Source organism: Anomaloglossus baeobatrachus, unplaced genomic scaffold, assembly GCF_048569485.1.
Source record: "Anomaloglossus baeobatrachus isolate aAnoBae1 unplaced genomic scaffold, aAnoBae1.hap1 Scaffold_523, whole genome shotgun sequence".
Classification (NCBI taxonomy): domain Eukaryota; kingdom Metazoa; phylum Chordata; class Amphibia; order Anura; family Aromobatidae; genus Anomaloglossus; species Anomaloglossus baeobatrachus.
Genome location: NW_027444596.1, coordinates 188,741 through 214,395, shown reverse-complemented (window position 1 = coordinate 214,395; position 25,655 = coordinate 188,741). Strand labels below are relative to the sequence as shown.

Here is a 25,655-nt window from a genome sequence, read left to right as displayed (position 1 = left end):
GGTTAAGAAGGGGTGCACCGTTCCTGGAGGTACTGCAATACCAGGTCAATGCGTGGAGTGGACAGAGCAAGCTCTTTTTCCATCTCCCTGTTCTAAAAATCCATTTAATATATGGTCCCCAGATAGGGGACGTATCAGATATTAAACTGATAAGAACAGATACTACACTTGATCTTAGCCAAAAGGCCGAGAAGCGATAACCAGAATTGGTTTGGGCCTCGAGTGGCACCCTGGCCTATGCCGGACACATCTTAGGGAGAGAGAGCGAGAGGGAGACAAACCCACGCCTACACAAGACATTTTGTCACCCAAGCCAACCCTTGAAAAGGCTGCTTTGCAGAGCAAAAACAAGAAGAATGGTGCGTTTTGCAGCCGCCGCCCACTGCAATGAATCTGAATAACTCCTCCTTTAGGGCGCAAGCAACTCCCCTCCCCCTTGCAGTCTTTCCAATTCACGATACAAAAAGACGGACAGGACAGGTTGCCTGACTTTCCGTCACTGCCACCCTTTGCCATCCTTACCCGTTGAAAGCCCTTTCATCATCCCCAAACCCTAATCTTTTCCCTTTCCTTCCCAGCCCCCAAACCCTGCCCTCTGTACCTTTCCCACCACCCGCTTCCCTTCTCCTGTCATCCCCCTACCACCCGAGAAAAAAAGAGATTGCCCCCTCCTTCCACTAGCCCACCCTCCCACCCAAAGAACAACTTCTTCTGCGCAGCTTGTTTTCTAGGCAGCAGCGCTATTGTGATGTCATCGGGGGGCATTGTGACAAGCCGCCAGTGTTCCGTCTCTTCATGTTGTGCACAGTTCAAACGGAAAATACATCAACAGGCAGACTACAGAAAAGCTTACTATCAAAGGTTAGAGGGGGGCTTTCTCAGAGGGCTTTTTACAGTTTTTCTATTCCCAATTAGCCGTTTAAGTGTACTTATTGAAAGTAGTAATTCTTTCATAGGCCGCCCTTTCTTAGTATTTGACGTTCCTTATATTGCGGTATGAGGCTTCGCAGTAGGTTGCAAACATTCATCACCCATGACTGTCCCCAATTGAGCTCAGAAGCTCAATGTCTATCATGACCTCTCTTTTAGAATGTCCAAGAGCAAGCAAACTATTCCTCCAGGAGAGGGCGCCAACAGACTACTAAAGAGATCATCATTACTCAAAGAAAACCCCAAAAACCAATGCATGATAGGAATAAACAGGTAACTTTCTTTGGAGTGGAAGCGGAGAGATCGCACCAGATGCCAATTCTAGATCTTATCACACCTGTGGTCACTGCAGCAGCAGGTGAATCCACTTTGTCCAAAAGGGATCTATTCAATTCAATTGCAAATGATCTAGATAAGACAGAGAACTGCAGCACGGGGACATAGCCGAGTTGGTCAGGTTGAGTGGTGATGAGTTTGCTATTTGGATGAATAAAGAAAGTCAAAAGTGTGAAAGATAAAAAACAAAAGGAGGAAGTGTGAAAAGTGAATGGGCCAAATTGAGGTGCATATGAAGACGTATGCTTTCTTCCAATTCATTAAATCGGGCTAATATGAATCAGGTGAATTGAGTTCTGCTTTTGGAAACTGGGTTAAGAAGGGGTGCACCGTTCCTGGAGGTACTGCAATACCAGGTCAATGCGTGGAGTGGACAGAGCAAGCTCTTTTTCCATCTCCCTGTTCTAAAAATCCATTTAATATATGGTCCCCAGATAGGGGACGTATCAGATATTAAACTGATAAGAACAGATACTACACTTGATCTTAGCCAAAAGGCCGAGAAGCGATAACCAGAATTGGTTTGGGCCTCGAGTGGCACCCTGGCCTATGCCGGACACATCTTAGGGAGAGAGAGCGAGAGGGAGACAAACCCACGCCTACACAAGACATTTTGTCACCCAAGCCAACCCTTGAAAAGGCTGCTTTGCAGAGCAAAAACAAGAAGAATGGTGCGTTTTGCAGCCGCCGCCCACTGCAATGAATCTGAATAACTCCTCCTTTAGGGCGCAAGCAACTCCCCTCCCCCTTGCAGTCTTTCCAATTCACGATACAAAAAGACGGACAGGACAGGTTGCCTGACTTTCCGTCACTGCCACCCTTTGCCATCCTTACCCGTAGAAAGCCCTTTCATCATCCCCAAACCCTAATCTTTTCCCTTTCCTTCCCAGCCCCCAAACCCTGCCCTCTGTACCTTTCTCACCACCCGCTTCCCTTCTCCTGTCATCCCCCTACCACCCGGGAAAAAAAGAGATTGCCCCCTCCTTCCACTAGCCCACCCTCCCACCCAAAGAACAACTTCTTCTGCGCAGCTTGTTTTCTAGGCAGCAGCGCTATTGTGATGTCATCGGGGGGCATTGTGACAAGCCGCCAGTGTTCCGTCTCTTCATGTTGTGCACAGTTCAAACGGAAAATACATCAACAGGCAGACTACAGAAAAGCTTACTATCAAAGGTTAGAGGGGGGCTTTCTCAGAGGGCTTTTTACAGTTTTTCTATTCCCAATTAGCCGTTTAAGTGTACTTATTGAAAGTAGTAATTCTTTCATAGGCCGCCCTTTCTTAGTATTTGACGTTCCTTATATTGCGGTATGAGGCTTCGCAGTAGGTTGCAAACATTCATCACCCATGACTGTCCCCAATTGAGCTCAGAAGCTCAATGTCTATCATGACCTCTCTTTTAGAATGTCCAAGAGCAAGCAAACTATTCCTCCAGGAGAGGGCGCCAACAGACTACTAAAGAGATCATCATTACTCAAAGAAAACCCCAAAAACCAATGCATGATAGGAATAAACAGGTAACTTTCTTTGGAGTGGAAGCGGAGAGATCGCACCAGATGCCAATTCTAGATCTTATCACACCTGTGGTCACTGCAGCAGCAGGTGAATCCACTTTGTCCAAAAGGGATCTATTCCATTCAATTGCAAATGATCTAGATAAGACAGAGAACTGCAGCACGGGGACATAGCCGAGTTGGTCAGGTTGAGTGGTGATGAGTTTGCTATTTGGATGAATAAAGAAAGTCAAAAGTGTGAAAGATAAAAAACAAAAGGAGGAAGTGTGAAAAGTGAATGGGCCAAATTGAGGTGCATATGAAGACGTATGCTTTCTTCCAATTCATTAAATCGGGCTAATATGAATCAGGTGAATTGAGTTCTGCTTTTGGAAACTGGGTTAAGAAGGGGTGCACCGTTCCTGGAGGTACTGCAATACCAGGTCAATGCGTGGAGTGGACAGAGCAAGCTCTTTTTCCATCTCCCTGTTCTAAAAATCCATTTAATATATGGTCCCCAGATAGGGGACGTATCAGATATTAAACTGATAAGAACAGATACTACACTTGATCTTAGCCAAAAGGCCGAGAAGCGATAACCAGAATTGGTTTGGGCCTCGAGTGGCACCCTGGCCTATGCCGGACACATCTTAGGGAGAGAGAGCGAGAGGGAGACAAACCCACGCCTACACAAGACATTTTGTCACCCAAGCCAACCCTTGAAAAGGCTGCTTTGCAGAGCAAAAACAAGAAGAATGGTGCGTTTTGCAGCCGCCGCCCACTGCAATGAATCTGAATAACTCCTCCTTTAGGGCGCAAGCAACTCCCCTCCCCCTTGCAGTCTTTCCAATTCACGATACAAAAAGACGGACAGGACAGGTTGCCTGACTTTCCGTCACTGCCACCCTTTGCCATCCTTACCCGTAGAAAGCCCTTTCATCATCCCCAAACCCTAATCTTTTCCCTTTCCTTCCCAGCCCCCAAACCCTGCCCTCTGTACCTTTCTCACCACCCGCTTCCCTTCTCCTGTCATCCCCCTACCACCCGGGAAAAAAAGAGATTGCCCCCTCCTTCCACTAGCCCACCCTCCCACCCAAAGAACAACTTCTTCTGCGCAGCTTGTTTTCTAGGCAGCAGCGCTATTGTGATGTCATCGGGGGGCATTGTGACAAGCCGCCAGTGTTCCGTCTCTTCATGTTGTGCACAGTTCAAACGGAAAATACATCAACAGGCAGACTACAGAAAAGCTTACTATCAAAGGTTAGAGGGGGGCTTTCTCAGAGGGCTTTTTACAGTTTTTCTATTCCCAATTAGCCGTTTAAGTGTACTTATTGAAAGTAGTAATTCTTTCATAGGCCGCCCTTTCTTAGTATTTGACGTTCCTTATATTGCGGTATGAGGCTTCGCAGTAGGTTGCAAACATTCATCACCCATGACTGTCCCCAATTGAGCTCAGAAGCTCAATGTCTATCATGACCTCTCTTTTAGAATGTCCAAGAGCAAGCAAACTATTCCTCCAGGAGAGGGCGCCAACAGACTACTAAAGAGATCATCATTACTCAAAGAAAACCGCAAAAACCAATGCATGATAGGAATAAACAGGTAACTTTCTTTGGAGTGGAAGCGGAGAGATCGCACCAGATGCCAATTCTAGATCTTATCACACCTGTGGTCACTGCAGCAGCAGGTGAATCCTCTTTGTCCAAAAGGGATCTATTCCATTCAATTGCAAATGATCTAGATAAGACAGAGAACTGCAGCACGGGGACATAGCCGAGTTGGTCAGGTTGAGTGGTGATGAGTTTGCTATTTGGATGAATAAAGAAAGTCAAAAGTGTGAAAGATAAAAAACAAAAGGAGGAAGTGTGAAAAGTGAATGGGCCAAATTGAGGTGCATATGAAGACGTATGCTTTCTTCCAATTCATTAAATCGGGCTAATATGAATCAGGTGAATTGAGTTCTGCTTTTGGAAACTGGGTTAAGAAGGGGTGCACCGTTCCTGGAGGTACTGCAATACCAGGTCAATGCGTGGAGTGGACAGAGCAAGCTCTTTTTCCATCTCCCTGTTCTAAAAATCCATTTAATATATGGTCACCAGATAGGGGACGTATCAGATATTAAACTGATAAGAACAGATACTACACTTGATCTTAGCCAAAAGGCCGAGAAGCGATAACCAGAATTGGTTTGGGCCTCGAGTGGCACCCTGGCCTATGCCGGACACATCTTAGGGAGAGAGAGCGAGAGGGAGACAAACCCACGCCTACACAAGACATTTTGTCACCCAAGCCAACCCTTGAAAAGGCTGCTTTGCAGAGCAAAAACAAGAAGAATGGTGCGTTTTGCAGCCGCCGCCCACTGCAATGAATCTGAATAACTCCTCCTTTAGGGCGCAAGCAACTCCCCTCCCCCTTGCAGTCTTTCCAATTCACGATACAAAAAGACGGACAGGACAGGTTGCCTGACTTTCCGTCACTGCCACCCTTTGCCATCCTTACCCGTAGAAAGCCCTTTCATCATCCCCAAACCCTAATCTTTTCCCTTTCCTTCCCAGCCCCCAAACCCTGCCCTCTGTACCTTTCTCACCACCCGCTTCCCTTCTCCTGTCATCCCCCTATCACCCGGGAAAAAAAGAGATTGCCCCCTCCTTCCACTAGCCCACCCTCCCACCCAAAGAACAACTTCTTCTGCGCAGCTTGTTTTCTAGGCAGCAGCGCTATTGTGATGTCATCGGGGGGCATTGTGACAAGCCGCCAGTGTTCCGTCTCTTCATGTTGTGCACAGTTCAAACGGAAAATACATCAACAGGCAGACTACAGAAAAGCTTACTATCAAAGGTTAGAGGGGGGCTTTCTCAGAGGGCTTTTTACAGTTTTTCTATTCCCAATTAGCCGTTTAAGTGTACTTATTGAAAGTAGTAATTCTTTCATAGGCCGCCCTTTCTTAGTATTTGACGTTCCTTATATTGCGGTATGAGGCTTCGCAGTAGGTTGCAAACATTCATCACCCATGACTGTCCCCAATTGAGCTCAGAAGCTCAATGTCTATCATGACCTCTCTTTTAGAATGTCCAAGAGCAAGCAAACTATTCCTCCAGGAGAGGGCGCCAACAGACTACTAAAGAGATCATCATTACTCAAAGAAAACCCCAAAAACCAATGCATGATAGGAATAAACAGGTAACTTTCTTTGGAGTGGAAGCGGAGAGATCGCACCAGATGCCAATTCTAGATCTTATCACACCTGTGGTCACTGCAGCAGCAGGTGAATCCACTTTGTCCAAAAGGGATCTATTCCATTCAATTGCAAATGATCTAGATAAGACAGAGAACTGCAGCACGGGGACATAGCCGAGTTGGTCAGGTTGAGTGGTGATGAGTTTGCTATTTGGATGAATAAAGAAAGTCAAAAGTGTGAAAGATAAAAAACAAAAGGAGGAAGTGTGAAAAGTGAATGGGCCAAATTGAGGTGCATATGAAGACGTATGCTTTCTTCCAATTCATTAAATCGGGCTAATATGAATCAGGTGAATTGAGTTCTGCTTTTGGAAACTGGGTTAAGAAGGGGTGCACCGTTCCTGGAGGTACTGCAATACCAGGTCAATGCGTGGAGTGGACAGAGCAAGCTCTTTTTCCATCTCCCTGTTCTAAAAATCCATTTAATATATGGTCCCCAGATAGGGGACGTATCAGATATTAAACTGATAAGAACAGATACTACACTTGATCTTAGCCAAAAGGCCGAGAAGCGATAACCAGAATTGGTTTGGGCCTCGAGTGGCACCCTGGCCTATGCCGGACACATCTTAGGGAGAGAGAGCGAGAGGGAGACAAACCCACGCCTACACAAGACATTTTGTCACCCAAGCCAACCCTTGAAAAGGCTGCTTTGCAGAGCAAAAACAAGAAGAATGGTGCGTTTTGCAGCCGCCGCCCACTGCAATGAATCTGAATAACTCCTCCTTTAGGGCGCAAGCAACTCCCCTCCCCCTTGCAGTCTTTCCAATTCACGATACAAAAAGACGGACAGGACAGGTTGCCTGACTTTCCGTCACTGCCACCCTTTGCCATCCTTACCCGTAGAAAGCCCTTTCATCATCCCCAAACCCTAATCTTTTCCCTTTCCTTCCCAGCCCCCAAACCCTGCCCTCTGTACCTTTCTCACCACCCGCTTCCCTTCTCCTGTCATCCCCCTACCACCCGGGAAAAAAAGAGATTGCCCCCTCCTTCCACTAGCCCACCCTCCCACCCAAAGAACAACTTCTTCTGCGCAGCTTGTTTTCTAGGCAGCAGCGCTATTGTGATGTCATCGGGGGGCATTGTGACAAGCCGCCAGTGTTCCGTCTCTTCATGTTGTGCACAGTTCAAACGGAAAATACATCAACAGGCAGACTACAGAAAAGCTTACTATCAAAGGTTAGAGGGGGGCTTTCTCAGAGGGCTTTTTACAGTTTTTCTATTCCCAATTAGCCGTTTAAGTGTACTTATTGAAAGTAGTAATTCTTTCATAGGCCGCCCTTTCTTAGTATTTGACGTTCCTTATATTGCGGTATGAGGCTTCGCAGTAGGTTGCAAACATTCATCACCCATGACTGTCCCCAATTGAGCTCAGAAGCTCAATGTCTATCATGACCTCTCTTTTAGAATGTCCAAGAGCAAGCAAACTATTCCTCCAGGAGAGGGCGCCAACAGACTACTAAAGAGATCATCATTACTCAAAGAAAACCCCAAAAACCAATGCATGATAGGAATAAACAGGTAACTTTCTTTGGAGTGGAAGCGGAGAGATCGCACCAGATGCCAATTCTAGATCTTATCACACCTGTGGTCACTGCAGCAGCAGGTGAATCCACTTTGTCCAAAAGGGATCTATTCCATTCAATTGCAAATGATCTAGATAAGACAGAGAACTGCAGCACGGGGACATAGCCGAGTTGGTCAGGTTGAGTGGTGATGAGTTTGCTATTTGGATGAATAAAGAAAGTCAAAAGTGTGAAAGATAAAAAACAAAAGGAGGAAGTGTGAAAAGTGAATGGGCCAAATTGAGGTGCATATGAAGACGTATGCTTTCTTCCAATTCATTAAATCGGGCTAATATGAATCAGGTGAATTGAGTTCTGCTTTTGGAAACTGGGTTAAGAAGGGGTGCACCGTTCCTGGAGGTACTGCAATACCAGGTCAATGCGTGGAGTGGACAGAGCAAGCTCTTTTTCCATCTCCCTGTTCTAAAAATCCATTTAATATATGGTCCCCAGATAGGGGACGTATCAGATATTAAACTGATAAGAACAGATACTACACTTGATCTTAGCCAAAAGGCCGAGAAGCGATAACCAGAATTGGTTTGGGCCTCGAGTGGCACCCTGGCCTATGCCGGACACATCTTAGGGAGAGAGAGCGAGAGGGAGACAAACCCACGCCTACACAAGACATTTTGTCACCCAAGCCAACCCTTGAAAAGGCTGCTTTGCAGAGCAAAAACAAGAAGAATGGTGCGTTTTGCAGCCGCCGCCCACTGCAATGAATCTGAATAACTCCTCCTTTAGGGCGCAAGCAACTCCCCTCCCCCTTGCAGTCTTTCCAATTCACGATACAAAAAGACGGACAGGACAGGTTGCCTGACTTTCCGTCACTGCCACCCTTTGCCATCCTTACCCGTAGAAAGCCCTTTCATCATCCCCAAACCCTAATCTTTTCCCTTTCCTTCCCAGCCCCCAAACCCTGCCCTCTGTACCTTTCTCACCACCCGCTTCCCTTCTCCTGTCATCCCCCTACCACCCGGGAAAAAAAGAGATTGCCCCCTCCTTCCACTAGCCCACCCTCCCACCCAAAGAACAACTTCTTCTGCGCAGCTTGTTTTCTAGGCAGCAGCGCTATTGTGATGTCATCGGGGGGCATTGTGACAAGCCGCCAGTGTTCCGTCTCTTCATGTTGTGCACAGTTCAAACGGAAAATACATCAACAGGCAGACTACAGAAAAGCTTACTATCAAAGGTTAGAGGGGGGCTTTCTCAGAGGGCTTTTTACAGTTTTTCTATTCCCAATTAGCCGTTTAAGTGTACTTATTGAAAGTAGTAATTCTTTCATAGGCCGCCCTTTCTTAGTATTTGACGTTCCTTATATTGCGGTATGAGGCTTCGCAGTAGGTTGCAAACATTCATCACCCATGACTGTCCCCAATTGAGCTCAGAAGCTCAATGTCTATCATGACCTCTCTTTTAGAATGTCCAAGAGCAAGCAAACTATTCCTCCAGGAGAGGGCGCCAACAGACTACTAAAGAGATCATCATTACTCAAAGAAAACCCCAAAAACCAATGCATGATAGGAATAAACAGGTAACTTTCTTTGGAGTGGAAGCGGAGAGATCGCACCAGATGCCAATTCTAGATCTTATCACACCTGTGGTCACTGCAGCAGCAGGTGAATCCACTTTGTCCAAAAGGGATCTATTCCATTCAATTGCAAATGATCTAGATAAGACAGAGAACTGCAGCACGGGGACATAGCCAAGTTGGTCAGGTTGAGTGGTGATGAGTTTGCTATTTGGATGAATAAAGAAAGTCAAAAGTGTGAAAGATAAAAAACAAAAGGAGGAAGTGTGAAAAGTGAATGGGCCAAATTGAGGTGCATATGAAGACGTATGCTTTCTTCCAATTCATTAAATCGGGCTAATATGAATCAGGTGAATTGAGTTCTGCTTTTGGAAACTGGGTTAAGAAGGGGTGCACCGTTCCTGGAGGTACTGCAATACCAGGTCAATGCGTGGAGTGGACAGAGCAAGCTCTTTTTCCATCTCCCTGTTCTAAAAATCCATTTAATATATGGTCCCCAGATAGGGGACGTATCAGATATTAAACTGATAAGAACAGATACTACACTTGATCTTAGCCAAAAGGCCGAGAAGCGATAACCAGAATTGGTTTGGGCCTCGAGTGGCACCCTGGCCTATGCCGGACACATCTTAGGGAGAGAGAGCGAGAGGGAGACAAACCCACGCCTACACAAGACATTTTGTCACCCAAGCCAACCCTTGAAAAGGCTGCTTTGCAGAGCAAAAACAAGAAGAATGGTGCGTTTTGCAGCCGCCGCCCACTGCAATGAATCTGAATAACTCCTCCTTTAGGGCGCAAGCAACTCCCCTCCCCCTTGCAGTCTTTCCAATTCACGATACAAAAAGACGGACAGGACAGGTTGCCTGACTTTCCGTCACTGCCACCCTTTGCCATCCTTACCCGTAGAAAGCCCTTTCATCATCCCCAAACCCTAATCTTTTCCCTTTCCTTCCCAGCCCCCAAACCCTGCCCTCTGTACCTTTCTCACCACCCGCTTCCCTTCTCCTGTCATCCCCCTACCACCCGGGAAAAAAAGAGATTGCCCCCTCCTTCCACTAGCCCACCCTCCCACCCAAAGAACAACTTCTTCTGCGCAGCTTGTTTTCTAGGCAGCAGCGCTATTGTGATGTCATCGGGGGGCATTGTGACAAGCCGCCAGTGTTCCGTCTCTTCATGTTGTGCACAGTTCAAACGGAAAATACATCAACAGGCAGACTACAGAAAAGCTTACTATCAAAGGTTAGAGGGGGGCTTTCTCAGAGGGCTTTTTACAGTTTTTCTATTCCCAATTAGCCGTTTAAGTGTACTTATTGAAAGTAGTAATTCTTTCATAGGCCGCCCTTTCTTAGTATTTGACGTTCCTTATATTGCGGTATGAGGCTTCGCAGTAGGTTGCAAACATTCATCACCCATGACTGTCCCCAATTGAGCTCAGAAGCTCAATGTCTATCATGACCTCTCTTTTAGAATGTCCAAGAGCAAGCAAACTATTCCTCCAGGAGAGGGCGCCAACAGACTACTAAAGAGATCATCATTACTCAAAGAAAACCCCAAAAACCAATGCATGATAGGAATAAACAGGTAACTTTCTTTGGAGTGGAAGCGGAGAGATCGCACCAGATGCCAATTCTAGATCTTATCACACCTGTGGTCACTGCAGCAGCAGGTGAATCCACTTTGTCCAAAAGGGATCTATTCCATTCAATTGCAAATGATCTAGATAAGACAGAGAACTGCAGCACGGGGACATAGCCGAGTTGGTCAGGTTGAGTGGTGATGAGTTTGCTATTTGGATGAATAAAGAAAGTCAAAAGTGTGAAAGATAAAAAACAAAAGGAGGAAGTGTGAAAAGTGAATGGGCCAAATTGAGGTGCATATGAAGACGTATGCTTTCTTCCAATTCATTAAATCGGGCTAATATGAATCAGGTGAATTGAGTTCTGCTTTTGGAAACTGGGTTAAGAAGGGGTGCACCGTTCCTGGAGGTACTGCAATACCAGGTCAATGCGTGGAGTGGACAGAGCAAGCTCTTTTTCCATCTCCCTGTTCTAAAAATCCATTTAATATATGGTCCCCAGATAGGGGACGTATCAGATATTAAACTGATAAGAACAGATACTACACTTGATCTTAGCCAAAAGGCCGAGAAGCGATAACCAGAATTGGTTTGGGCCTCGAGTGGCACCCTGGCCTATGCCGGACACATCTTAGGGAGAGAGAGCGAGAGGGAGACAAACCCACGCCTACACAAGACATTTTGTCACCCAAGCCAACCCTTGAAAAGGCTGCTTTGCAGAGCAAAAACAAGAAGAATGGTGCGTTTTGCAGCCGCCGCCCACTGCAATGAATCTGAATAACTCCTCCTTTAGGGCGCAAGCAACTCCCCTCCCCCTTGCAGTCTTTCCAATTCACGATACAAAAAGACGGACAGGACAGGTTGCCTGACTTTCCGTCACTGCCACCCTTTGCCATCCTTACCCGTAGAAAGCCCTTTCATCATCCCCAAACCCTAATCTTTTCCCTTTCCTTCCCAGCCCCCAAACCCTGCCCTCTGTACCTTTCTCACCACCCGCTTCCCTTCTCCTGTCATCCCCCTACCACCCGGGAAAAAAAGAGATTGCCCCCTCCTTCCACTAGCCCACCCTCCCACCCAAAGAACAACTTCTTCTGCGCAGCTTGTTTTCTAGGCAGCAGCGCTATTGTGATGTCATCGGGGGGCATTGTGACAAGCCGCCAGTGTTCCGTCTCTTCATGTTGTGCACAGTTCAAACGGAAAATACATCAACAGGCAGACAACAGAAAAGCTTACTATCAAAGGTTAGAGGGGGGCTTTCTCAGAGGGCTTTTTACAGTTTTTCTATTCCCAATTAGCCGTTTAAGTGTACTTATTGAAAGTAGTAATTCTTTCATAGGCCGCCCTTTCTTAGTATTTGACGTTCCTTATATTGCGGTATGAGGCTTCGCAGTAGGTTGCAAACATTCATCACCCATGACTGTCCCCAATTGAGCTCAGAAGCTCAATGTCTATCATGACCTCTCTTTTAGAATGTCCAAGAGCAAGCAAACTATTCCTCCAGGAGAGGGCGCCAACAGACTACTAAAGAGATCATCATTACTCAAAGAAAACCCCAAAAACCAATGCATGATAGGAATAAACAGGTAACTTTCTTTGGAGTGGAAGCGGAGAGATCGCACCAGATGCCAATTCTAGATCTTATCACACCTGTGGTCACTGCAGCAGCAGGTGAATCCACTTTGTCCAAAAGGGATCTATTCCATTCAATTGCAAATGATCTAGATAAGACAGAGAACTGCAGCACGGGGACATAGCCGAGTTGGTCAGGTTGAGTGGTGATGAGTTTGCTATTTGGATGAATAAAGAAAGTCAAAAGTGTGAAAGATAAAAAACAAAAGGAGGAAGTGTGAAAAGTGAATGGGCCAAATTGAGGTGCATATGAAGACGTATGCTTTCTTCCAATTCATTAAATCGGGCTAATATGAATCAGGTGAATTGAGTTCTGCTTTTGGAAACTGGGTTAAGAAGGGGTGCACCGTTCCTGGAGGTACTGCAATACCAGGTCAATGCGTGGAGTGGACAGAGCAAGCTCTTTTTCCATCTCCCTGTTCTAAAAATCCATTTAATATATGGTCCCCAGATAGGGGACGTATCAGATATTAAACTGATAAGAACAGATACTACACTTGATCTTAGCCAAAAGGCCGAGAAGCGATAACCAGAATTGGTTTGGGCCTCGAGTGGCACCCTGGCCTATGCCGGACACATCTTAGGGAGAGAGAGCGAGAGGGAGACAAACCCACGCCTACACAAGACATTTTGTCACCCAAGCCAACCCTTGAAAAGGCTGCTTTGCAGAGCAAAAACAAGAAGAATGGTGCGTTTTGCAGCCGCCGCCCACTGCAATGAATCTGAATAACTCCTCCTTTAGGGCGCAAGCAACTCCCCTCCCCCTTGCAGTCTTTCCAATTCACGATACAAAAAGACGGACAGGACAGGTTGCCTGACTTTCCGTCACTGCCACCCTTTGCCATCCTTACCCGTAGAAAGCCCTTTCATCATCCCCAAACCCTAATCTTTTCCCTTTCCTTCCCAGCCCCCAAACCCTGCCCTCTGTACCTTTCTCACCACCCGCTTCCCTTCTCCTGTCATCCCCCTACCACCCGGGAAAAAAAGAGATTGCCCCCTCCTTCCACTAGCCCACCCTCCCACCCAAAGAACAACTTCTTCTGCGCAGCTTGTTTTCTAGGCAGCAGCGCTATTGTGATGTCATCGGGGGGCATTGTGACAAGCCGCCAGTGTTCCGTCTCTTCATGTTGTGCACAGTTCAAACGGAAAATACATCAACAGGCAGACTACAGAAAAGCTTACTATCAAAGGTTAGAGGGGGGCTTTCTCAGAGGGCTTTTTACAGTTTTTCTATTCCCAATTAGCCGTTTAAGTGTACTTATTGAAAGTAGTAATTCTTTCATAGGCCGCCCTTTCTTAGTATTTGACGTTCCTTATATTGCGGTATGAGGCTTCGCAGTAGGTTGCAAACATTCATCACCCATGACTGTCCCCAATTGAGCTCAGAAGCTCAATGTCTATCATGACCTCTCTTTTAGAATGTCCAAGAGCAAGCAAACTATTCCTCCAGGAGAGGGCGCCAACAGACTACTAAAGAGATCATCATTACTCAAAGAAAACCCCAAAAACCAATGCATGATAGGAATAAACAGGTAACTTTCTTTGGAGTGGAAGCGGAGAGATCGCACCAGATGCCAATTCTAGATCTTATCACACCTGTGGTCACTGCAGCAGCAGGTGAATCCACTTTGTCCAAAAGGGATCTATTCCATTCAATTGCAAATGATCTAGATAAGACAGAGAACTGCAGCACGGGGACATAGCCGAGTTGGTCAGGTTGAGTGGTGATGAGTTTGCTATTTGGATGAATAAAGAAAGTCAAAAGTGTGAAAGATAAAAAACAAAAGGAGGAAGTGTGAAAAGTGAATGGGCCAAATTGAGGTGCATATGAAGACGTATGCTTTCTTCCAATTCATTAAATCGGGCTAATATGAATCAGGTGAATTGAGTTCTGCTTTTGGAAACTGGGTTAAGAAGGGGTGCACCGTTCCTGGAGGTACTGCAATACCAGGTCAATGCGTGGAGTGGACAGAGCAAGCTCTTTTTCCATCTCCCTGTTCTAAAAATCCATTTAATATATGGTCCCCAGATAGGGGACGTATCAGATATTAAACTGATAAGAACAGATACTACACTTGATCTTAGCCAAAAGGCCGAGAAGCGATAACCAGAATTGGTTTGGGCCTCGAGTGGCACCCTGGCCTATGCCGGACACATCTTAGGGAGAGAGAGCGAGAGGGAGACAAACCCACGCCTACACAAGACATTTTGTCACCCAAGCCAACCCTTGAAAAGGCTGCTTTGCAGAGCAAAAACAAGAAGAATGGTGCGTTTTGCAGCCGCCGCCCACTGCAATGAATCTGAATAACTCCTCCTTTAGGGCGCAAGCAACTCCCCTCCCCCTTGCAGTCTTTCCAATTCACGATACAAAAAGACGGACAGGACAGGTTGCCTGACTTTCCGTCACTGCCACCCTTTGCCATCCTTACCCGTAGAAAGCCCTTTCATCATCCCCAAACCCTAATCTTTTCCCTTTCCTTCCCAGCCCCCAAACCCTGCCCTCTGTACCTTTCTCACCACCCGCTTCCCTTCTCCTGTCATCCCCCTACCACCCGGGAAAAAAAGAGATTGCCCCCTCCTTCCACTAGCCCACCCTCCCACCCAAAGAACAACTTCTTCTGCGCAGCTTGTTTTCTAGGCAGCAGCGCTATTGTGATGTCATCGGGGGGCATTGTGACAAGCCGCCAGTGTTCCGTCTCTTCATGTTGTGCACAGTTCAAACGGAAAATACATCAACAGGCAGACTACAGAAAAGCTTACTATCAAAGGTTAGAGGGGGGCTTTCTCAGAGGGCTTTTTACAGTTTTTCTATTCCCAATTAGCCGTTTAAGTGTACTTATTGAAAGTAGTAATTCTTTCATAGGCCGCCCTTTCTTAGTATTTGACGTTCCTTATATTGCGGTATGAGGCTTCGCAGTAGGTTGCAAACATTCATCACCCATGACTGTCCCCAATTGAGCTCAGAAGCTCAATGTCTATCATGACCTCTCTTTTAGAATGTCCAAGAGCAAGCAAACTATTCCTCCAGGAGAGGGCGCCAACAGACTACTAAAGAGATCATCATTACTCAAAGAAAACCCCAAAAACCAATGCATGATAGGAATAAACAGGTAACTTTCTTTGGAGTGGAAGCGGAGAGATCGCACCAGATGCCAATTCTAGATCTTATCACACCTGTGGTCACTGCAGCAGCAGGTGAATCCACTTTGTCCAAAAGGGATCTATTCCATTCAATTGCAAATGATCTAGATAAGACAGAGAACTGCAGCACGGGGACATAGCCGAGTTGGTCAGGTTGAGTGGTGATGAGTTTGCTATTTGGATGAATAAAGAAAGTCAAAAGTGTGAAAGATAAAAAACAAAAGGAGGAAGTGTGAAAAGTGAATGGGCCAAATTGAGGTGCATATGAAGACGTATGCTTTCTTCCAATTCATTAAATCGGGCTAATATGAATCAGGTGAATTGAGTTCTGCTTTTGGAAACTGGGTTAAGAAGGGGTGCACCGTTCCTGGAGGTACTGCAATACCAGGTCAATGCGTGGAGTGGACAGAGCAAGCTCTTTTTCCATCTCCCTGTTCTAAAAATCCATTTAATATATGGTCCCCAGATAGGGGACGTATCAGATATTAAACTGATAAGAACAGATACTACACTTGATCTTAGCCAAAAGGCCGAGAAGCGATAACCAGAATTGGTTTGGGCCTCGAGTGGCACCCTGGCCTATGCCGGACACATCTTAGGGAGAGAGAGCGAGAGGGAGACAAACCCACGCCTACACAAGACATTTTGTCACCCAAGCCAACCCTTGAAAAGGCTGCTTTGCAGAGCAAAAACAAGAAGAATGGTGCGTTTTGCAGCCGCCGCCCACTGCAATGAATCTGAATAACTCCTCCTTTAGGGCGCAAGCAACTCCCCTCCCCCTTGCAGTCTTTCCAATTCACGATACAAAAAGACGGACAGGACAGGTTGCCTGACTTTCCGTCACTGCCACCCTTTGCCATCCTTACCCGTAGAAAGCCCTTTCATCATCCCCAAACCCTAATCTTTTCCCTTTCCTTCCCAGCCCCCAAACCCTGCCCTCTGTACCTTTCTCACCACCCGCTTCCCTTCTCCTGTCATCCCCCTACCACCCGGGAAAAAAAGAGATTGCCCCCTCCTTCCACTAGCCCACCCTCCCACCCAAAGAACAACTTCTTCTGCGCAGCTTGTTTTCTAGGCAGCAGCGCTATTGTGATGTCATCGGGGGGCATTGTGACAAGCCGCCAGTGTTCCGTCTCTTCATGTTGTGCACAGTTCAAACGGAAAATACATCAACAGGCAGACTACAGAAAAGCTTACTATCAAAGGTTAGAGGGGGGCTTTCTCAGAGGGCTTTTTACAGTTTTTCTATTCCCAATTAGCCGTTTAAGTGTACTTATTGAAAGTAGTAATTCTTTCATAGGCCGCCCTTTCTTAGTATTTGACGTTCCTTATATTGCGGTATGAGGCTTCGCAGTAGGTTGCAAACATTCATCACCCATGACTGTCCCCAATTGAGCTCAGAAGCTCAATGTCTATCATGACCTCTCTTTTAGAATGTCCAAGAGCAAGCAAACTATTCCTCCAGGAGAGGGCGCCAACAGACTACTAAAGAGATCATCATTACTCAAAGAAAACCCCAAAAACCAATGCATGATAGGAATAAACAGGTAACTTTCTTTGGAGTGGAAGCGGAGAGATCGCACCAGATGCCAATTCTAGATCTTATCACACCTGTGGTCACTGCAGCAGCAGGTGAATCCACTTTGTCCAAAAGGGATCTATTCCATTCAATTGCAAATGATCTAGATAAGACAGAGAACTGCAGCACGGGGACATAGCCGAGTTGGTCAGGTTGAGTGGTGATGAGTTTGCTATTTGGATGAATAAAGAAAGTCAAAAGTGTGAAAGATAAAAAACAAAAGGAGGAAGTGTGAAAAGTGAATGGGCCAAATTGAGGTGCATATGAAGACGTATGCTTTCTTCCAATTCATTAAATCGGGCTAATATGAATCAGGTGAATTGAGTTCTGCTTTTGGAAACTGGGTTAAGAAGGGGTGCACCGTTCCTGGAGGTACTGCAATACCAGGTCAATGCGTGGAGTGGACAGAGCAAGCTCTTTTTCCATCTCCCTGTTCTAAAAATCCATTTAATATATGGTCCCCAGATAGGGGACGTATCAGATATTAAACTGATAAGAACAGATACTACACTTGATCTTAGCCAAAAGGCCGAGAAGCGATAACCAGAATTGGTTTGGGCCTCGAGTGGCACCCTGGCCTATGCCGGACACATCTTAGGGAGAGAGAGCGAGAGGGAGACAAACCCACGCCTACACAAGACATTTTGTCACCCAAGCCAACCCTTGAAAAGGCTGCTTTGCAGAGCAAAAACAAGAAGAATGGTGCGTTTTGCAGCCGCCGCCCACTGCAATGAATCTGAATAACTCCTCCTTTAGGGCGCAAGCAACTCCCCTCCCCCTTGCAGTCTTTCCAATTCACGATACAAAAAGACGGACAGGACAGGTTGCCTGACTTTCCGTCACTGCCACCCTTTGCCATCCTTACCCGTAGAAAGCCCTTTCATCATCCCCAAACCCTAATCTTTTCCCTTTCCTTCCCAGCCCCCAAACCCTGCCCTCTGTACCTTTCTCACCACCCGCTTCCCTTCTCCTGTCATCCCCCTACCACCCGGGAAAAAAAGAGATTGCCCCCTCCTTCCACTAGCCCACCCTCCCACCCAAAGAACAACTTCTTCTGCGCAGCTTGTTTTCTAGGCAGCAGCGCTATTGTGATGTCATCGGGGGGCATTGTGACAAGCCGCCAGTGTTCCGTCTCTTCATGTTGTGCACAGTTCAAACGGAAAATACATCAACAGGCAGACTACAGAAAAGCTTACTATCAAAGGTTAGAGGGGGGCTTTCTCAGAGGGCTTTTTACAGTTTTTCTATTCCCAATTAGCCGTTTAAGTGTACTTATTGAAAGTAGTAATTCTTTCATAGGCCGCCCTTTCTTAGTATTTGACGTTCCTTATATTGCGGTATGAGGCTTCGCAGTAGGTTGCAAACATTCATCACCCATGACTGTCCCCAATTGAGCTCAGAAGCTCAATGTCTATCATGACCTCTCTTTTAGAATGTCCAAGAGCAAGCAAACTATTCCTCCAGGAGAGGGCGCCAACAGACTACTAAAGAGATCATCATTACTCAAAGAAAACCCCAAAAACCAATGCATGATAGGAATAAACAGGTAACTTTCTTTGGAGTGGAAGCGGAGAGATCGCACCAGATGCCAATTCTAGATCTTATCACACCTGTGGTCACTGCAGCAGCAGGTGAATCCACTTTGTCCAAAAGGGATCTATTCCATTCAATTGCAAATGATCTAGATAAGACAGAGAACTGCAGCACGGGGACATAGCCGAGTTGGTCAGGTTGAGTGGTGATGAGTTTGCTATTTGGATGAATAAAGAAAGTCAAAAGTGTGAAAGATAAAAAACAAAAGGAGGAAGTGTGAAAAGTGAATGGGCCAAATTGAGGTGCATATGAAGACGTATGCTTTCTTCCAATTCATTAAATCGGGCTAATATGAATCAGGTGAATTGAGTTCTGCTTTTGGAAACTGGGTTAAGAAGGGGTGCACCGTTCCTGGAGGTACTGCAATACCAGGTCAATGCGTGGAGTGGACAGAGCAAGCTCTTTTTCCATCTCCCTGTTCTAAAAATCCATTTAATATATGGTCCCCAGATAGGGGACGTATCAGATATTAAACTGATAAGAACAGATACTACACTTGATCTTAGCCAAAAGGCCGAGAAGCGATAACCAGAATTGGTTTGGGCCTCGAGTGGCACCCTGGCCTATGCCGGACACATCTTAGGGAGAGAGAGCGAGAGGGAGACAAACCCACGCCTACACAAGACATTTTGTCACCCAAGCCAACCCTTGAAAAGGCTGCTTTGCAGAGCAAAAACAAGAAGAATGGTGCGTTTTGCAGCCGCCGCCCACTGCAATGAATCTGAATAACTCCTCCTTTAGGGCGCAAGCAACTCCCCTCCCCCTTGCAGTCTTTCCAATTCACGATACAAAAAGACGGACAGGACAGGTTGCCTGACTTTCCGTCACTGCCACCCTTTGCCATCCTTACCCGTAGAAAGCCCTTTCATCATCCCCAAACCCTAATCTTTTCCCTTTCCTTCCCAGCCCCCAAACCCTGCCCTCTGTACCTTTCTCACCACCCGCTTCCCTTCTCCTGTCATCCCCCTACCACCCGGGAAAAAAAGAGATTGCCCCCTCCTTCCACTAGCCCACCCTCCCACCCAAAGAACAACTTCTTCTGCGCAGCTTGTTTTCTAGGCAGCAGCGCTATTGTGATGTCATCGGGGGGCATTGTGACAAGCCGCCAGTGTTCCGTCTCTTCATGTTGTGCACAGTTCAAACGGAAAATACATCAACAGGCAGACTACAGAAAAGCTTACTATCAAAGGTTAGAGGGGGGCTTTCTCAGAGGGCTTTTTACAGTTTTTCTATTCCCAATTAGCCGTTTAAGTGTACTTATTGAAAGTAGTAATTCTTTCATAGGCCGCCCTTTCTTAGTATTTGACGTTCCTTATATTGCGGTATGAGGCTTCGCAGTAGGTTGCAAACATTCATCACCCATGACTGTCCCCAATTGAGCTCAGAAGCTCAATGTCTATCATGACCTCTCTTTTAGAATGTCCAAGAGCAAGCAAACTATTCCTCCAGGAGAGGGCGCCAACAGACTACTAAAGAGATCATCATTACTCAAAGAAAACCCCAAAAACCAATGCATGATAGGAATAAACAGGTAACTTTCTTTGGAGTGGAAGCGGAGAGATCGCACCAGATGCCAATTCTAGATCTTATCACACCTGTGGTCACTGCAGCAGCAGGTGAATCCACTTTGTCCAAAAGGGATCTATTCCATTCAATTGCAAATGATCTAGATAAGACAGAGAACTGCAGCACGGGGACATAGCCGAGTTGGTCAGGTTGAGTGGTGATGAGTTTGCTATTTGGATGAATAAAGAAAGTCAAAAGTGTGAAAGATAAAAAACAAAAGGAGGAAGTGTGAAAAGTGAATGGGCCAAATTGAGGTGCATATGAAGACGTATGCTTTCTTCCAATTCATTAAATCGGGCTAATATGAATCAGGTGAATTGAGTTCTGCTTTTGGAAACTGGGTTAAGAAGGGGTGCACCGTTCCTGGAGGTACTGCAATACCAGGTCAATGCGTGGAGTGGACAGAGCAAGCTCTTTTTCCATCTCCCTGTTCTAAAAATCCATTTAATATATGGTCCCCAGATAGGGGACGTATCAGATATTAAACTGATAAGAACAGATACTACACTTGATCTTAGCCAAAAGGCCGAGAAGCGATAACCAGAATTGGTTTGGGCCTCGAGTGGCACCCTGGCCTATGCCGGACACATCTTAGGGAGAGAGAGCGAGAGGGAGACAAACCCACGCCTACACAAGACATTTTGTCACCCAAGCCAACCCTTGAAAAGGCTGCTTTGCAGAGCAAAAACAAGAAGAATGGTGCGTTTTGCAGCCGCCGCCCACTGCAATGAATCTGAATAACTCCTCCTTTAGGGCGCAAGCAACTCCCCTCCCCCTTGCAGTCTTTCCAATTCACGATACAAAAAGACGGACAGGACAGGTTGCCTGACTTTCCGTCACTGCCACCCTTTGCCATCCTTACCCGTAGAAAGCCCTTTCATCATCCCCAAACCCTAATCTTTTCCCTTTCCTTCCCAGCCCCCAAACCCTGCCCTCTGTACCTTTCTCACCACCCGCTTCCCTTCTCCTGTCATCCCCCTACCACCCGGGAAAAAAAGAGATTGCCCCCTCCTTCCACTAGCCCACCCTCCCACCCAAAGAACAACTTCTTCTGCGCAGCTTGTTTTCTAGGCAGCAGCGCTATTGTGATGTCATCGGGGGGCATTGTGACAAGCCGCCAGTGTTCCGTCTCTTCATGTTGTGCACAGTTCAAACGGAAAATACATCAACAGGCAGACTACAGAAAAGCTTACTATCAAAGGTTAGAGGGGGGCTTTCTCAGAGGGCTTTTTACAGTTTTTCTATTCACAATTAGCCGTTTAAGTGTACTTATTGAAAGTAGTAATTCTTTCATAGGCCGCCCTTTCTTAGTATTTGACGTTCCTTATATTGCGGTATGAGGCTTCGCAGTAGGTTGCAAACATTCATCACCCATGACTGTCCCCAATTGAGCTCAGAAGCTCAATGTCTATCATGACCTCTCTTTTAGAATGTCCAAGAGCAAGCAAACTATTCCTCCAGGAGAGGGCGCCAACAGACTACTAAAGAGATCATCATTACTCAAAGAAAACCCCAAAAACCAATGCATGATAGGAATAAACAGGTAACTTTCTTTGGAGTGGAAGCGGAGAGATCGCACCAGATGCCAATTCTAGATCTTATCACACCTGTGGTCACTGCAGCAGCAGGTGAATCCACTTTGTCCAAAAGGGATCTATTCCATTCAATTGCAAATGATCTAGATAAGACAGAGAACTGCAGCACGGGGACATAGCCGAGTTGGTCAGGTTGAGTGGTGATGAGTTTGCTATTTGGATGAATAAAGAAAGTCAAAAGTGTGAAAGATAAAAAACAAAAGGAGGAAGTGTGAAAAGTGAATGGGCCAAATTGAGGTGCATATGAAGACGTATGCTTTCTTCCAATTCATTAAACCGGGCTAATATGAATCAGGTGAATTGAGTTCTGCTTTTGGAAACTGGGTTAAGAAGGGGTGCACCGTTCCTGGAGGTACTGCAATACCAGGTCAATGCGTGGAGTGGACAGAGCAAGCTCTTTTTCCATCTCCCTGTTCTAAAAATCCATTTAATATATGGTCCCCAGATAGGGGACGTATCAGATATTAAACTGATAAGAACAGATACTACACTTGATCTTAGCCAAAAGGCCGAGAAGCGATAACCAGAATTGGTTTGGGCCTCGAGTGGCACCCTGGCCTATGCCGGACACATCTTAGGGAGAGAGAGCGAGAGGGAGACAAACCCACGCCTACACAAGACATTTTGTCACCCAAGCCAACCCTTGAAAAGGCTGCTTTGCAGAGCAAAAACAAGAAGAATGGTGCGTTTTGCAGCCGCCGCCCACTGCAATGAATCTGAATAACTCCTCCTTTAGGGCGCAAGCAACTCCCCTCCCCCTTGCAGTCTTTCCAATTCACGATACAAAAAGACGGACAGGACAGGTTGCCTGACTTTCCGTCACTGCCACCCTTTGCCATCCTTACCCGTAGAAAGCCCTTTCATCATCCCCAAACCCTAATCTTTTCCCTTTCCTTCCCAGCCCCCAAACCCTGCCCTCTGTACCTTTCTCACCACCCGCTTCCCTTCTCCTGTCATCCCCCTACCACCCGGGAAAAAAAGAGATTGCCCCCTCCTTCCACTAGCCCACCCTCCCACCCAAAGAACAACTTCTTCTGCGCAGCTTGTTTTCTAGGCAGCAGCGCTATTGTGATGTCATCGGGGGGCATTGTGACAAGCCGCCAGTGTTCCGTCTCTTCATGTTGTGCACAGTTCAAACGGAAAATACATCAACAGGCAGACTACAGAAAAGCTTACTATCAAAGGTTAGAGGGGGGCTTTCTCAGAGGGCTTTTTACAGTTTTTCTATTCCCAATTAGCCGTTTAAGTGTACTTATTGAAAGTAGTAATTCTTTCATAGGCCGCCCTTTCTTAGTATTTGACGTTCCTTATATTGCGGTATGAGGCTTCGCAGTAGGTTGCAAACATTCATCACCCATGACTGTCCCCAATTGAGCTCAGAAGCTCAATGTCTATCATGACCTCTCTTTTAGAATGTCCAAGAGCAAGCAAACTATTCCTCCAGGAGAGGGCGCCAACAGACTACTAAAGAGATCATCATTACTCAAAGAAAACCCCAAAAACCAATGCATGATAGGAATAAACAGGTAACTTTCTTTGGAGTGGAAGCGGAGAGATCGCACCAGATGCCAATTCTAGATCTTATCACACCTGTGGTCACTGCAGCAGCAGGTGAATCCACTTTGTCCAAAAGGGATCTATTCCATTCAATTGCAAATGATCTAGATAAGACAGAGAACTGCAGCACGGGGACATAGCCGAGTTGGTCAGGTTGAGTGGTGATGAGTTTGCTATTTGGATGAATAAAGAAAGTCAAAAGTGTGAAAGATAAAAAACAAAAGGAGGAAGTGTGAAAAGTGAATGGGCCAAATTGAGGTGCATATGAAGACGTATGCTTTCTTCCAATTCATTAAATCGGGCTAATATGAATCAGGTGAATTGAGTTCTGCTTTTGGAAACTGGGTTAAGAAGGGGTGCACCGTTCCTGGAGGTACTGCAATACCAGGTCAATGCGTGGAGTGGACAGAGCAAGCTCTTTTTCCATCTCCCTGTTCTAAAAATCCATTTAATATATGGTCCCCAGATAGGGGACGTATCAGATATTAAACTGATAAGAACAGATACTACACTTGATCTTAGCCAAAAGGCCGAGAAGCGATAACCAGAATTGGTTTGGGCCTCGAGTGGCACCCTGGCCTATGCCGGACACATCTTAGGGAGAGAGAGCGAGAGGGAGACAAACCCACGCCTACACAAGACATTTTGTCACCCAAGCCAACCCTTGAAAAGGCTGCTTTGCAGAGCAAAAACAAGAAGAATGGTGCGTTTTGCAGCCGCCGCCCACTGCAATGAATCTGAATAACTCCTCCTTTAGGGCGCAAGCAACTCCCCTCCCCCTTGCAGTCTTTCCAATTCACGATACAAAAAGACGGACAGGACAGGTTGCCTGACTTTCCGTCACTGCCACCCTTTGCCATCCTTACCCGTAGAAAGCCCTTTCATCATCCCCAAACCCTAATCTTTTCCCTTTCCTTCCCAGCCCCCAAACCCTGCCCTCTGTACCTTTCTCACCACCCGCTTCCCTTCTCCTGTCATCCCCCTACCACCCGGGAAAAAAAGAGATTGCCCCCTCCTTCCACTAGCCCACCCTCCCACCCAAAGAACAACTTCTTCTGCGCAGCTTGTTTTCTAGGCAGCAGCGCTATTGTGATGTCATCGGGGGGCATTGTGACAAGCCGCCAGTGTTCCGTCTCTTCATGTTGTGCACAGTTCAAACGGAAAATACATCAACAGGCAGACTACAGAAAAGCTTACTATCAAAGGTTAGAGGGGGGCTTTCTCAGAGGGCTTTTTACAGTTTTTCTATTCCCAATTAGCCGTTTAAGTGTACTTATTGAAAGTAGTAATTCTTTCATAGGCCGCCCTTTCTTAGTATTTGACGTTCCTTATATTGCGGTATGAGGCTTCGCAGTAGGTTGCAAACATTCATCACCCATGACTGTCCCCAATTGAGCTCAGAAGCTCAATGTCTATCATGACCTCTCTTTTAGAATGTCCAAGAGCAAGCAAACTATTCCTCCAGGAGAGGGCGCCAACAGACTACTAAAGAGATCATCATTACTCAAAGAAAACCCCAAAAACCAATGCATGATAGGAATAAACAGGTAACTTTCTTTGGAGTGGAAGCGGAGAGATCGCACCAGATGCCAATTCTAGATCTTATCACACCTGTGGTCACTGCAGCAGCAGGTGAATCCACTTTGTCCAAAAGGGATCTATTCCATTCAATTGCAAATGATCTAGATAAGACAGAGAACTGCAGCACGGGGACATAGCCGAGTTGGTCAGGTTGAGTGGTGATGAGTTTGCTATTTGGATGAATAAAGAAAGTCAAAAGTGTGAAAGATAAAAAACAAAAGGAGGAAGTGTGAAAAGTGAATGGGCCAAATTGAGGTGCATATGAAGACGTATGCTTTCTTCCAATTCATTAAATCGGGCTAATATGAATCAGGTGAATTGAGTTCTGCTTTTGGAAACTGGGTTAAGAAGGGGTGCACCGTTCCTGGAGGTACTGCAATACCAGGTCAATGCGTGGAGTGGACAGAGCAAGCTCTTTTTCCATCTCCCTGTTCTAAAAATCCATTTAATATATGGTCCCCAGATAGGGGACGTATCAGATATTAAACTGATAAGAACAGATACTACACTTGATCTTAGCCAAAAGGCCGAGAAGCGATAACCAGAATTGGTTTGGGCCTCGAGTGGCACCCTGGCCTATGCCGGACACATCTTAGGGAGAGAGAGCGAGAGGGAGACAAACCCACGCCTACACAAGACATTTTGTCACCCAAGCCAACCCTTGAAAAGGCTGCTTTGCAGAGCAAAAACAAGAAGAATGGTGCGTTTTGCAGCCGCCGCCCACTGCAATGAATCTGAATAACTCCTC

At 46.3% G+C, this 25,655-nt stretch overlaps 17 non-coding genes across 17 annotated transcripts; all 17 read right to left on the bottom strand.

Moving 5' to 3' along the window:
• Positions 1–7: 7 nt before the first annotated feature.
• Positions 8–198, bottom strand: LOC142282881 (U2 spliceosomal RNA). Its single transcript, XR_012744672.1, has one exon. It is a non-coding gene; the product is annotated as a U2 spliceosomal RNA (small nuclear RNA).
• Positions 199–1,585: 1,387 nt separating this feature from the next.
• LOC142282880 (U2 spliceosomal RNA) lies at positions 1,586–1,776 on the bottom strand. Its single transcript, XR_012744671.1, has one exon. It is a non-coding gene; the product is annotated as a U2 spliceosomal RNA (small nuclear RNA).
• A 1,387-nt stretch (positions 1,777–3,163) lies between these two features.
• Positions 3,164–3,354, bottom strand: LOC142282879 (U2 spliceosomal RNA). The gene has a single exon (XR_012744670.1). It is a non-coding gene; the product is annotated as a U2 spliceosomal RNA (small nuclear RNA).
• A 1,387-nt stretch (positions 3,355–4,741) lies between these two features.
• Positions 4,742–4,932, bottom strand: LOC142282887 (U2 spliceosomal RNA). Its single transcript, XR_012744678.1, has one exon. It is a non-coding gene; the product is annotated as a U2 spliceosomal RNA (small nuclear RNA).
• A 1,387-nt stretch (positions 4,933–6,319) lies between these two features.
• Positions 6,320–6,510, bottom strand: LOC142282878 (U2 spliceosomal RNA). The gene has a single exon (XR_012744669.1). It is a non-coding gene; the product is annotated as a U2 spliceosomal RNA (small nuclear RNA).
• A 1,387-nt stretch (positions 6,511–7,897) lies between these two features.
• On the bottom strand, positions 7,898–8,088 carry LOC142282877 (U2 spliceosomal RNA). The gene has a single exon (XR_012744668.1). It is a non-coding gene; the product is annotated as a U2 spliceosomal RNA (small nuclear RNA).
• A 1,387-nt stretch (positions 8,089–9,475) lies between these two features.
• Positions 9,476–9,666, bottom strand: LOC142282876 (U2 spliceosomal RNA). Its single transcript, XR_012744667.1, has one exon. It is a non-coding gene; the product is annotated as a U2 spliceosomal RNA (small nuclear RNA).
• A 1,387-nt stretch (positions 9,667–11,053) lies between these two features.
• LOC142282875 (U2 spliceosomal RNA) lies at positions 11,054–11,244 on the bottom strand. The gene has a single exon (XR_012744666.1). It is a non-coding gene; the product is annotated as a U2 spliceosomal RNA (small nuclear RNA).
• A 1,387-nt stretch (positions 11,245–12,631) lies between these two features.
• On the bottom strand, positions 12,632–12,822 carry LOC142282873 (U2 spliceosomal RNA). The gene has a single exon (XR_012744665.1). It is a non-coding gene; the product is annotated as a U2 spliceosomal RNA (small nuclear RNA).
• Positions 12,823–14,209: 1,387 nt separating this feature from the next.
• LOC142282871 (U2 spliceosomal RNA) lies at positions 14,210–14,400 on the bottom strand. The gene has a single exon (XR_012744663.1). It is a non-coding gene; the product is annotated as a U2 spliceosomal RNA (small nuclear RNA).
• Positions 14,401–15,787: 1,387 nt separating this feature from the next.
• LOC142282870 (U2 spliceosomal RNA) lies at positions 15,788–15,978 on the bottom strand. The gene has a single exon (XR_012744662.1). It is a non-coding gene; the product is annotated as a U2 spliceosomal RNA (small nuclear RNA).
• A 1,387-nt stretch (positions 15,979–17,365) lies between these two features.
• Positions 17,366–17,556, bottom strand: LOC142282869 (U2 spliceosomal RNA). Its single transcript, XR_012744661.1, has one exon. It is a non-coding gene; the product is annotated as a U2 spliceosomal RNA (small nuclear RNA).
• A 1,387-nt stretch (positions 17,557–18,943) lies between these two features.
• LOC142282868 (U2 spliceosomal RNA) lies at positions 18,944–19,134 on the bottom strand. Its single transcript, XR_012744660.1, has one exon. It is a non-coding gene; the product is annotated as a U2 spliceosomal RNA (small nuclear RNA).
• A 1,387-nt stretch (positions 19,135–20,521) lies between these two features.
• On the bottom strand, positions 20,522–20,712 carry LOC142282867 (U2 spliceosomal RNA). Its single transcript, XR_012744659.1, has one exon. It is a non-coding gene; the product is annotated as a U2 spliceosomal RNA (small nuclear RNA).
• A 1,387-nt stretch (positions 20,713–22,099) lies between these two features.
• Positions 22,100–22,290, bottom strand: LOC142282866 (U2 spliceosomal RNA). The gene has a single exon (XR_012744658.1). It is a non-coding gene; the product is annotated as a U2 spliceosomal RNA (small nuclear RNA).
• A 1,387-nt stretch (positions 22,291–23,677) lies between these two features.
• Positions 23,678–23,868, bottom strand: LOC142282865 (U2 spliceosomal RNA). Its single transcript, XR_012744657.1, has one exon. It is a non-coding gene; the product is annotated as a U2 spliceosomal RNA (small nuclear RNA).
• A 1,387-nt stretch (positions 23,869–25,255) lies between these two features.
• Positions 25,256–25,446, bottom strand: LOC142282864 (U2 spliceosomal RNA). The gene has a single exon (XR_012744656.1). It is a non-coding gene; the product is annotated as a U2 spliceosomal RNA (small nuclear RNA).
• Between the last annotated feature and the right edge of the window lie 209 nt (positions 25,447–25,655).